We start from the raw sequence: 12,489 nt of genomic DNA, 5'->3' as shown, positions 1-12,489 counted from the left end.
AGTGCCCCAGGCAGCTCCCAAAGACCATAAGTTGCAGAATAGATACAAAACTGTTTATCTTTCCCCCTAAATCTTCCATAATTCCTACTTTGCCTATTACTATAGAGAGCATCATCATCTTCCCAGTCCTTCAAGTTCACAACCTTGATACCTCGTTATCTCTCATCCTCACCCCCAAAACCCATATCTAAGCAGTTGCCAAGGCCTATTGATTTTACCTTTACAACATCCTTCAAAAGTGCATTTTTCTCTCTTCTCTGCCCCTGCTCTAGTGCAGGCGCTCATCACCTCACACCTGGAATAATGTAATAGTCTGCTGGTGGATCCACCTGTCACTCGTCTCTCCCCACTCCATTTTATCCTCCATGTAGTCACCAAAGTAATTTTCCTAAGGTGCAGATCTCTCCCCTACTCAATAACTCCTTATCACCTCCAGGATCAAATACAAAATGATCTGCTTGCATTAAAGACCCTCATAATCTAACCCCCACCTACATTTCCAGTCTTCTTGTACCTTATACCACCATGTACTCTCTAATTCAGTGACACTGGCCTCCTGTCTGTTCCATGAACCATCTCTTGATTCTGAATATTTTCTCTAGCTATCCTCCATCCCTGGAATACTCTCCGTCTCCAACTTCACTTACTGAATTCTCTGGCTTCCTTGAAGTCCCAACTAAAGTCCAGTTTTTTACAGGAAGCATTCTCCACTCCTCTTAATTCTGATGTCTTCTCTCTGTTAATTATTTTTCATTTATCTTCTATATAACTTGCTTTGTATATTTTTGTTTGCACGTTGTCTCTCCCATTAGATAATAAGCTCCTTGAAGGCAAGGACTATCTTTTGACTCTCTTTGTACCCACAGCACTTAACATAGAGTAGGCACTTAATAAATGTTTATTGATTCTTGATTGTTATCCATCTACATTGAAAGAGGTAATTTTCTGCCTAAGAGTTACCCACACTAATGAAATAACAGGTTTCAATACCCTCAGTTCTTCTCAACAGGGAGTGGCCCATCAGAGATACTTCTTTTTTCATCCTGTAATCCTTATTTGATGATCTACCTGACAGCACCTGTGAAACAATTAATCATTCCTTAGAAGATGAGCAATTCCATTCTTTTTCAATGAGCTCTACTATTTCCATGTTGTTGTTCAGTTGTAGTCAACTCTTTCTGACCCCATTTACAGTTTTCTTGACAAAGATACCAGAATGGTTTGCTATTTCTTTCTCCATTTCATTTTACAGATGAGAAACAGAATTAAGTGACTTGCCCAGGGTCACATAGCTAGTAAGAGTCTGAGGCTGGATTTGAACTCAGGTCTTTCTGACTCTGGACCCTGCACTCTATCCACCATGCCACCTTTTCATAGTGTTAAATGTGTTTCTTAGTTCCATTCATTCAGTATTCTTCTTCCCTTCCTCTTTGTGACTTTTTTCCTCCCTCCAATCCTATGACACAGTTCTAGATTACTTTTTGTGTAACTTCTTTTTCTTCCTCATTTTCACACTGAAGTGCTTTTGAGTTTTTTTCTAAATCTTTTTAAAAAGGATACTTTGTCTCTGAAAACCCATCATGTAGAGAGGCATTCCTTGATTTCGGTCACCTTCTCTTCTTGAAGAGTCCCCAGCATGTGCTTTGTGCATAAGAAGTAGACACTTTGGCTGTGGCAAGAGTCTAAATATATGCTGAGTACAAGTTACAGTTTCAATTTTGTCTTTGTGTCTTTAATACCTCAGTGTCTGGCACATAATAGGTGCTTGTAGATTGATGGAAGTCACTGAAACATGCTCCCTGTTATCTCCTTTTCCTGACAGTTTATGTACTTTTATCACTTCCTTCAATCTTTAAGTCCTTTTATTCCCTTTATAAAATATCCTTTGTCCTCTAAAATTTAAATCTCTTCAGGGATCTCTGCTGGGGAATTTAGCAAGAATGGTTTACTCCATTTTATTTGTTTAGTTTCTTTACTCTGTTTTATCACTTCTAACATCTTGACAAGTAGAGTCAACTTGTCTCTATTTTAAATAAACTCTTCTGTTTCTTACTTTGCATGACCAACAGCCATTTCATTCTCCTTAAATACTACTCCTCAGTTCTCTTTCCTTCTTTAGATTGATTTTTCTGCCTTCAATTGAAGTCAACATTTTTTTTTTCAAATTTTCCCAAATTCTCTAAAAGTGGCATTCTCTGGAATTCTCATAAGTTCTAAGCTCTCCATATCGGCTTAATAATTTTCTCCTCCTTTCTTTTTAACTCAAGTTTATCTTCTTCCCAGCTCTTCCTGCCAATACAATCTTCCTGAGAGACCAAAAGTGGAATTATCAAATAGGGACAAACCTGAGAATAACACACATGCACACATACATATACATATATACTCTCTCTCTCTCTCTCTCTCTCTACATATATATATATATATATATATATATAAAATGCTCCTATTCCATTCAATAAACACTTATTAAATGCCTACTATGTGTCAAATACTATGCTAAGTATTGAATTGCTAGCATTTATATGGTACCTACTATGTGCCAGTTATGGTGCTAAGTGCTTTAAAAGTATTATGCTATCTTTTCCTCACAATAACCCTGAGAGGTAGGTGTTATTGTTTTCATTTTATAGTTGAGGAAACTGAGGCAAACACAGGTTAAATGACTAGTTAAATGCTAGTGAGTGTTTAAGGTTGAATTTGAACTCATGTCTTCCCAAATCTCAGGCCCAGGGCTCTATCTAATCATCCAACTACTGTACCCTATTTAAAGTAATCAACAAGGTACTCTGGTTTGATAGCTTTATTGGATCTTTTTTTTGAAAAATTGTGTTAATATTGTTTGTTTTTATATTTCTTAAATCCCCCTCCTCCACTTCCCCTCCCCAAAAGTCATCCTATATAACAGAATATTTGAGAACATCTCTGTTGAATCAGTCCACCAAAGGTACCAAACTAATGCACAGCCTGTCACATCCTGTGCATCTTCTATAAAATAGCATTCCAGTTCAGAACTTGGCACTTGAATATCTGGCAGAACTGTTGAGAGGGAATCTTTTGGGGGTGGGTAGAACAGAGTCTTTGTCTCCTCCTCCTATCTTAAAAGAATTCAACCTTGTAAAGGTCGAACAATTTGGATTTCTTTTTGGTGTTCCTTCAGCATCCCAGGAATATCTGTAACTGGTGCTGCTGCATGCACCAGGAGTCAAAGACAAATAGGGAAAGCAGCATTAAAGCATTAATGATCCGAACAGGAAGTCACTCGATGCTTAAAGAGAACTTTTCAGGATCCTACAAAGGGAGAAAGGGGATCCCAATAAGCACAAGTTGTGAGTTTTTCCCTTTGCTGCATGAGCTCTCTAAGTTTGAGACCACCTTCCCCTAGACACTGTATGTACTTTTGGGAGAGTGTGTCACAGATCTTTGAGAGGTATGTTTATAAAGATTGTTACTACCTTAGTTAATAACAACTCCTAAAGGGTAATTGCTCTGGCTAACTAATTGTTATTAATACTCATTGCACTGAGTGTACCAGATGTGAGTTTATGAGTATAGCATAATATTGTTATATACAATATAATATTATATACACACACCTTAGACCCTCAGGGTCCTCTAGAACCTTAAAGGGAGAAATTACAGCCAGCCTCTGATGACCCTACCTGCCAGTGTGAATGGAAGACTAGGATAGAAATAATAACTATAATAGCTACCATGTATTTAGCATTTGAGTTTACCATTTAAAATACTACTGTGCAATAAGAAATGATGAACAGTTAAGTTTTATAAAATCCTGGAAAGACTTGTACAAACTGATGCAAAGTGAAATGAGCAAAACCAGGATGACATCGTACACAATATCAACAACTTTGTGTGATGATTAATTATGAATGACTCACTTCTTCTCAGGAACACAATGATCCAAGACAAGTACAAAGGAATCATGAAGGAAAATGCTATCCACATCCCCATAAAGAACTAATGAACTCTGAATGCAGATTGAAGCATATTTTTTCTCTTCATTCTTTCTCATTTTTTTCCTTCTGATCTGTTTCTTCTTTTATAACTGTGACTAATGTAAATGTAAAATGTAAAAAAATGATGGTACACGTATAAACCATACCAAACTACCTATGATTTTTAGAAGAGGAGAAGTGAGAGAAGGAGAAAAATTTGGAACTCAAAATCTTATAAAAATGAATGATAAAAATTTTTTTGACATGTAACAGGGGGAAAGAATAAAATACTATTAAATGTTAAATAAATAATACACTTCCCATTTAAGATTTACTGAGTGCTTTTGGTAGCTTGTCTCTCGATTCTCACAACCACCCTGTGAGATAGGTGCTATAATAATTATTCCCATTTTTTTTCCAGATAAGAATATTGAAGCTAAGAGACGGTAAGTGATTTGTTGGGTTATACAGTTTTTAAGTGCTATAAGTTGGATTTGAATTCAGGTTTTCTTGTCACGAAATTCAGCATTCAGTCCTCCACCTAGCTACAATTCCATCTAGCCAAAATGGCAGATGCTACACTGTGTACATGTTTAAATTTGCAAAGAGCTAAGTTATGGCATAAATATTCACATTATAAAATAACTATCTGCTTTATAAAAGAATTCGTTGACTAGGATTATTTTAATAACAGGTTCTGGAAGTACATTTCAAATATGAAACTCCTTTACAAATAGAATCTCCTAAACCATCATCCTGTATATAAGACCAGAAGTTCAAGTTTGAATTGAAGTAATTTTATGGGAATACAAGGCTGATGGAAACATTTTACAAATATATATTTCCCATCATGAATACTCACTTCATGGGTTGGCAGTGTAATAGTCAAAATTTTAGCAAATTTAGGGAATTATTCATTACAAGGGATGAAGTCAAAACATGCAGCAGAATTACGATTCGATTGTTATACAGTTTTTGGAATTAGTAATAAAACTGAACAAGTGGATAAGAATTGGTGAAACATAACTGCAGAAAGACATTAGTTGGTCCAACAAATTCTTTCCTCTCAACCAGATATTTTATTTTCTTTAAATGGTCTAAATACTGCAAATAAGAACTTTTAAGACAGATACTTTCAAACTTTTTGTCTCAGTACCAATTTATACTCTAAAATTATTGAGGACCCAAAGAGTTTATATTTATGTGGACTATGTCTACTGATATTTAATGTATTGGAAATTAAAATGGATAAGTTGAAAATATATTTATTAGCACATGAAAATATTGATAAATTCATTACATTTTAGTATATTTTTGGAAAAACACCTAAATTTAATGTGAAGAGCAGCATTGCTTTACATATTTTTGCAAATCTCTTTAATGTCTGGCTTAATCAAAAACAGCTGGATTCTCTTATCTGCTTCTACATTCAGTCTGTTGAGATGTGCTTTGGTTGAAATATATGAAGAAAATCTGGTTTTACAGATGTTTTGTTAGAAAAAGGAGAAGTATTTTATTAGACTTTTCAGATATTTGTGCATATTCTTTAACACTACTATAAAATCTGACAAGTGGTAATCTCTTAAAGGTTAGTTGTGATATGGAATCTGAAATCATATCAATGAATGAATGAGGGTGAAAGAGACAAATAGTTTCTTAGTATTATTATGAAAAGAGTTTTGATCTCACAAATGTCCTGAAAGGATATCAGGTATTTCCAGAGAACTGCAGATCCCCTCTTTTTGAGTGCTGATGATTTAGGAGGTCTAAACTCCTGGGTCAGTAGACTGGTGTATCATCTCCCCTCTGTTTCTTTTTCAAAGGTATAGAGCCCTCTTGCTCTATTCACAATCTTCATGATCTTCCAGATAAAAATATTCTCCCTTGGTCTTCTGATATGAGTGTTATTTTTTTTCCTGTTAGAAGGTGAGCTCTTTAAAGGCAGGGAATATCTCACTTTTGTATATTTATTCCCAGCGCTTAGCACAGTGTGCAGAATATGCTGTTTTTAATACATATTTTTTTCATTCATTCATTCACAAAATGGCAGAAAATCAAGGTATATTTGTCCTAAAAAATTTTTTAACTTGCCAGAAAGATATGTGCCTATCAGGATGATGCCCAGCTTAGTGTTACAGGTAAGTGTTACAGGTTAGCGTAACCTTAGTGTTACAGGTAAGGACAGGAGAGAAAAGATAGAGCGTGGCATCTTCACTTGACAAAATGAAGGAATTCCCTGAATCTCAAGCCAACAATCTACAAAACTGTTGGAGAATGGAGTCAGTAGAAAAGATAGTTTTCCCATCAGGTATAAAAGTGTTCAACATTATAGGCCTTGCTGAATGAACAGGAGGAGTTAAGGGATTTAGGGAATCTCTTCAAATTTAAGTGCAAAACAGTTAGTGCTACATTTTGAGGGCCAGTTCTCTCCTTTTAGACTTCATATTCTTTGGTTAACTTTAATTGTACCTAAGGAGAAATTTCACTCTCAAAATTAAGGTGGTCTTTTCAGTCCATGGCACTAGGCTGAAGTAATTTGCTAATTCACATGGCTTTATTTCCAAAAATTGGAAAAGGAAGGGAAATGAAGGACATTCTTCCTATTGTTGATATTTGGGAGGGAAATTAAATCACAGGAAATAGGACTGAAGGGAAATTGATATTGAACTATAGTCCCCTACTAGAGTGGCCCAATGCACTCACCGATGTAATTTAAGCTTAAGGCATTTGAGTAAAGAAGCTCCAAATTGTTCAGTTGTGATATTTGCAACAGAATCCCCATTCTCAGAAGAATTACAGAAAAGGGATATATTTGAAATACTCATCTTCTCCCAGAACACACATGGTCTTCCTCCTTCACAGCAGGATAAGGTAGTTAAAGAATCAAATGGCTTCAGGGGAGTTTATAAATGAAGAGTCTTTGTGCTAAGGCAAAGGGCATGAAGTCCTCCAGATAAGGCTCAGTGCACGTAAAAGGTGGAAAGGCTAACAAGATAAAAAAGATGGTCTAAAGGGAAGTTAGGGACTGGTATTTAGAATTACAGTGCACAGCTTGAAGCCCAGAAGGGATGTCTTAGAACCTTGGAGGACGGCAAAGACATTATCTTCAATAACTGATATCCACTTGCCATCAACTCTTGGGGTTAGTGTTTGGGGATGAGAGTACATTTGTCATATGTTTCTGTAATTCTTCCTCTCCATTACTGAGAAACTGAAGCTTTTCAGGAAAGCATCCCATGAAGAAGCCCTGGTATTTTCTGTGTGTTCTGTAGTACCAGCTTAGGGAAAGAACAAAGCATAGAAACTAACAAAGTGGAATGTAAGGCAGGTACATTTTGTGGTTTATTGGGGAATAGGAATTTAAGCCAGTGGACACCAAAGGTATCCATGTACAAATGTCAGAATTTCCACTTAATATTTAAGGAAATATTTTAGCGCTTATAAATATTTGTATACGTGTATCTATGAAGTCCCTTTGAATACTATACTTAGCATTATTTCAGGTGTAATTGAATATTTTTTTTGATTTTTTTGCATGGATATGGACTTGTGGTATAGTGGAATTGAGATTCAGCCTCAGTCATTGAGATCTGGGTTCAAGTCCTGCTTCTTGACATGTCTTGCCTGTATGACCTTGGATGTGTGTTCGTCCTTTGTTCCTGAAGAAGACCATGCCATCAGAGAAATAATGACATGACTTGCACTTGACTTTGTTTTGAGTGAGGGAGGGCTGTGCAGGTCACCAGCCTCACTTCTCCTCCAGAGCCATCTGAATCCAGTGACCAGATATTCATCAGGATGACTGGAGATGACCCAGGATGAGGCAATTGGGGTTAAGTGACTTGCCCAAGGTCACACAGCTAGTGAATGTCAAGTGTCTGAAGTAAGATTTGAACTCAGGTCCTCCTGACTCCTGCACTGGTGCTCTATACACTGTACCACCTAACTGCCCCGTGACCTTGGATAAGTCATTTAACAATGTCCCAGAGTAACTCTCAAAAACCACAAATTGCAGAATATGGATCAGCATACATTTGTAGAGAAAGCTCTTTCCTCCACACTTCATTATAATGATGAAATCACAGATTTCTTCTCCCTCACCCTCTACCATGGACTCTGTTCATTTGTTTAATGTATTTTACATGACTTAAATGACAATAGTAGTTATAAGCAGACTATGGAATATTATCAATGGTGACTTGGATGCTGTAAGAGATGCCACAAAAGACATAATCTAGGAAATGTGACCAGAAAAGGAGGTGAATCAGTCACATAGCGAGATTGACAGGTAATAGATGAGCAGCTTGAATGTTCATCGATATCCACAAACTTTTAAGTGAACTGGAAGAATCCTTCTAGTACATTAGGTCTATTCTCCATGAAAGATTTGCAGAATAAAACATGAGCAAGAATTACACAGGTATGGATAGGTGGCATTCTGCGCCATTTGAAGGAACACTCACACTGGGATCCATTCACAGATCTGTCAAAGTATTGATGGTGGTTCATGCTCACACAGGAGGGAGCTTACAACCTAAAAGGTCAAGACTTACTAACAGACAGGATAACATTTACAAGCATATACATATGAATACATCTCTACAGCTATATCTACATACAGATTCACAGAAGCATAGTTATAAATAGAGTTCTAAAAAAAAGTGGATTGATGGACCATGGCAGAGATATTCTGTTAAAGGTATTGAAAGGCCTGGATCTAAGAGATGGAGAATGGATGATAATGGAGCATTTAAACAGGATGAAGCCAGTCAATTCAAAATTGTGAAGTCTGTGATTAGGAAGGTAATCTATTTGGTCCAATTCTTATAGGAAAACCTATGTGAAAAGGAGAGGTTGTAATTTAGCCAATAGTGTGTTTGGCCTGACTTACTATTTTAAAGTCCTGTGTGATCATCAGATAAAAAAAATGCGGTGTGGAAATACAGTCCTAGATTTAGTGGCTTTATTTCTTTCTTTCCTAGGCTGAAGAATCCACCCCACACCTCATTTTATGTATAGAAAACACATAAATGTATTGCAGTTCAGTATTGTGCCACAGAGCTGATTGGATTTTATGTATGCAAATAGAAGAGCACTGTGATTGTAGAAACAATAGGCTTAGGTTATTTATTGGCTTGTATTTGGTCCTCATTAGTTTCTGAGCTTGGCTTTGGGCCTAGAGTATGTTTTTAAAGTTTACACAAAATCAATTTGCCCATTTGACTGATTAGAGTGTAGAACAACCTTCTTCTAACCCTGACTCCAAGTTCACAAAGGAGTTCAGTTTACCTGATTTCTTAATGATTCACATATGACCAAAAAAACACTTTAGAATTTGATACATGCAGTTAGAGGTGGTTTCCTTACTAAATTCATTTAAAAGAAAATGGAAGACCAAAATGAGTGGAAATTTGATTTGGGACATGAACATCAAGTTTGATTCTTCCAGGGCTCGTGTCACTCCTTGATGGCAAATTAGGTGTTTGGTCAAACATGGTAGGTTTTTCAGCTCCAGAGAAGTCATTTAGAATGGTATTTGTCACACTGAGAATTCATACCTCCTCCCTCCACCCCATTCCTGAACCTCCTGGTGAGTATAGCTTTGTAATTTCACTGAGTAGAACCACTGGGGAGGTGATATTATCTTTTTGGTTCTTAAAGGGTAGACAACCTATTATTCTCCCAATCTTGCCTTTCTCTGAGTAGTTACATTAACTCATTAATCTGGGTATTGTAGTTAGGGTAGATTTTCCCAAAGAGATTAAGTTCCAAGCCCCCATTGTACTAGAGATTTCATTTTGTTCTGGAATATGGTATATTTCATGGTATACTTGTGGTATAATGGAGTTGCTTCTCTTAGTAATAGACAGGAACATCCTCAACTTGGCCTAGGAACAATAAAAGCTAAAACCAAAACAGGATTAAAAAATATACCACATACTGCATGCTTACAGCCCTCCTAAATTTACTCAGTCCTTTAGACAGTATATAGGATCTTCCAAACCTTGGAGTTCTAGGATAAGGCACAGTTCAGCTTACTTAGTCCTTCTGGTTGCCCTTCCTGTGAATGGACAGAGAAAGTACAACAGTTCCCAAATTATGCTCAACTCACATGATCATCCTTCACATAGCTGCCATTGTATCAATATTCAGAAACTCAGAACGTGGCCCTTCTGCCCCATGATGTAGGCATGGACTTGGAACCCATTGCTTCTTCATTCAGTGTCCTGGCACTGGTAGAGCTTCCCCATTAAATCTTGTTGTGATTGGCTTGTTCATGGCTCGTGGAGCAGAAAGAGAGGACTGAATTGTAGGTCTGAAAGGAGAGCCTGCTGCCATTCTGCCCTGGCATCTCTCTAACCTTGAGAGTCTCTGTAGCCATTTCCAGGAACTGTCACTTGTCTCAGTCTCCTTATCTAGGGCATGTATTCCCATTTGCACATTTCTTCTTTCAGTCCACACTGGCTGCTTCATACATTAGGGGAAAGGCAGAGTGTGGGGTGCCACACTGTCACTCAGTAAGTAGGTATTGATTAGCTAGTACTGTCAATGTGAATTGTTAGCACAGTCTTCTTGTCTGAGGAAAGTTCTGACTCTCTCTCTCTCTCTCTCTCTCTCCTCTCTCTCTGACTCTCTCTCCCTCTCTCTCTCTCCCTCTCTCTCTGTCTCTCTCTCTCTCCCTCTCCCTCTCTCTCCCTCTGTCTCTGTCTCTGTCTGTCTGTCTGTCTGTCTGTGTCTCTCTCTCCCTCTCTCTCTCCCTCTCTGTCTGTCTCTTTCTCTCTTTCATTCCTTGCCCTTGATATTGTTTCTTATTTCTACATCTCTCAGCTGTGTGACTTTGTTGCTTGGATACATGATGCTCTTGAGTCAAAGGTGGGCAACACATGGCAGACCTGGAGTTAAACTCACACAAAGATAGGTTGAAGGAACTTGGAATGTTCCGTCTAGTAAGGAAAAGATTGTATTTGAAGAGTTATCATGGGAAGAGGAATTAAAAGCTTTTTGTTTTGTTTTGTTTTGTTTTCCTGGCCCTGGAGCATAGCACTAGAAGCAATGGATGAAAGAAGTAGAGAGTCAGAGTTAGATTGCACGTAAGGAACTGGTGATTAGGCGCTTTTAAAGGTCTAATGAATGACCTGGGAAGGAAGTGTATTCCCTCTCAATAAAGGTCTTCAAGCAGACATTGCATAACTACCTGTAACAGACAGAGGAGGATTCCTCTTTAGGTGCAACTATTATGTGTGTGTGTGTGTTCATATACATATATACATATGCATACATATATAATATATAAAACAATTCCTCTGAATTCCACTTCTATAATTCATCACTCAAAGATATTGTTTTTTATTTTTTCTGGTCTGCTTTAGGGAAAAAAAATCATTTTCCATAGCCGTAGACAGCATCTTTTATTCCAGCTTATTATTACAAAAGGTCTTGGGAAAAGGCATATTGATGACCTCTAAGATCTCTTCTGGCTCTAAATCTATGGTCCTGTTGGTGACTTAGTATGAACCCCCAATGAATATTAGAAAAACAACTCAAACGTGCATCTTTCTGACTCGGTGGCATTTATACAACACATGAGGTTTTATAAACTTAAAAATATTATAAATGTGAGTTATTGTAAATTGTTATCATGATGAAGAGGAGGATAAAATACAGGATTTAATCAGTACATTTCTAGCTGTGTTGGGAAATCAGAATATGTGACTATCTCTCTTTTATTGATAACATAGAAATCTTCTGATTCCCACTTTGTTTTTGAGTGACAGGAGCAGTCGAGTGTGGAAATTTCTTTACTTGGAAGTCATCTGGAAACTACTAACTTACTATCATTGTATTATGACTATTCAAATGCTTGATCCACAGAAAGAAATTTGGGCCTTATGGGAGAGTCAGACATGTTCAATCAATAAATTAACTGACTAGATAGAATGGTTATTTTCCCTTGGGGAAAAAAGTTGTGATGGTGTTGGCAGGAAGTGCATTAGCCTAGAAGTCATAACAACTGTCATCCTCACTAACTCACGAAGTGTCCTTGAGCTAGTCACTTTCTTTTTTGTGGAAACTATTTTTTTCACATGTTAAAAAAAAAGTGCTGGCCTAGTGACATCTTGGCTTTTTTTTCTGGTACAAATATTTAAATAATAATAGCAATAATTAACATGTATGTGGTCCTTACTATGTTTGAGGCACTGTGCTAGGCACCTTACAATTGATCCTCACACCAAACCTGGGAGGTAGGTACAATGATGATTTCCACTTTACAAATGAGGAAACTGAGCAAACAGAGATTCATTAAATTGCTCCAGGTCACAGAAGGAGTAATTATTTGAAGTTGGATTTGAGCTCAAGTCTTCCTATTTCTAGGCTTGATGCTCCATCCACTGCACCATTTTCTAGCTGCTCCAATATATGATTTTATGACTATAGAGAGTTGTCCATTAGAATAATAAAATAGTAGAGTCAGTACACAGAGAACAAATATCAAAAAATTTGCAGGTGTGGAAAAGGAGGAATAAAGATGATG

The sequence above is a fragment of the Notamacropus eugenii genome, chromosome 2, assembly GCF_028372415.1.
Source record: "Notamacropus eugenii isolate mMacEug1 chromosome 2, mMacEug1.pri_v2, whole genome shotgun sequence".
Classification (NCBI taxonomy): Eukaryota; Metazoa; Chordata; class Mammalia; order Diprotodontia; family Macropodidae; genus Notamacropus; species Notamacropus eugenii.
This window is presented reverse-complemented; position numbering follows the sequence as displayed.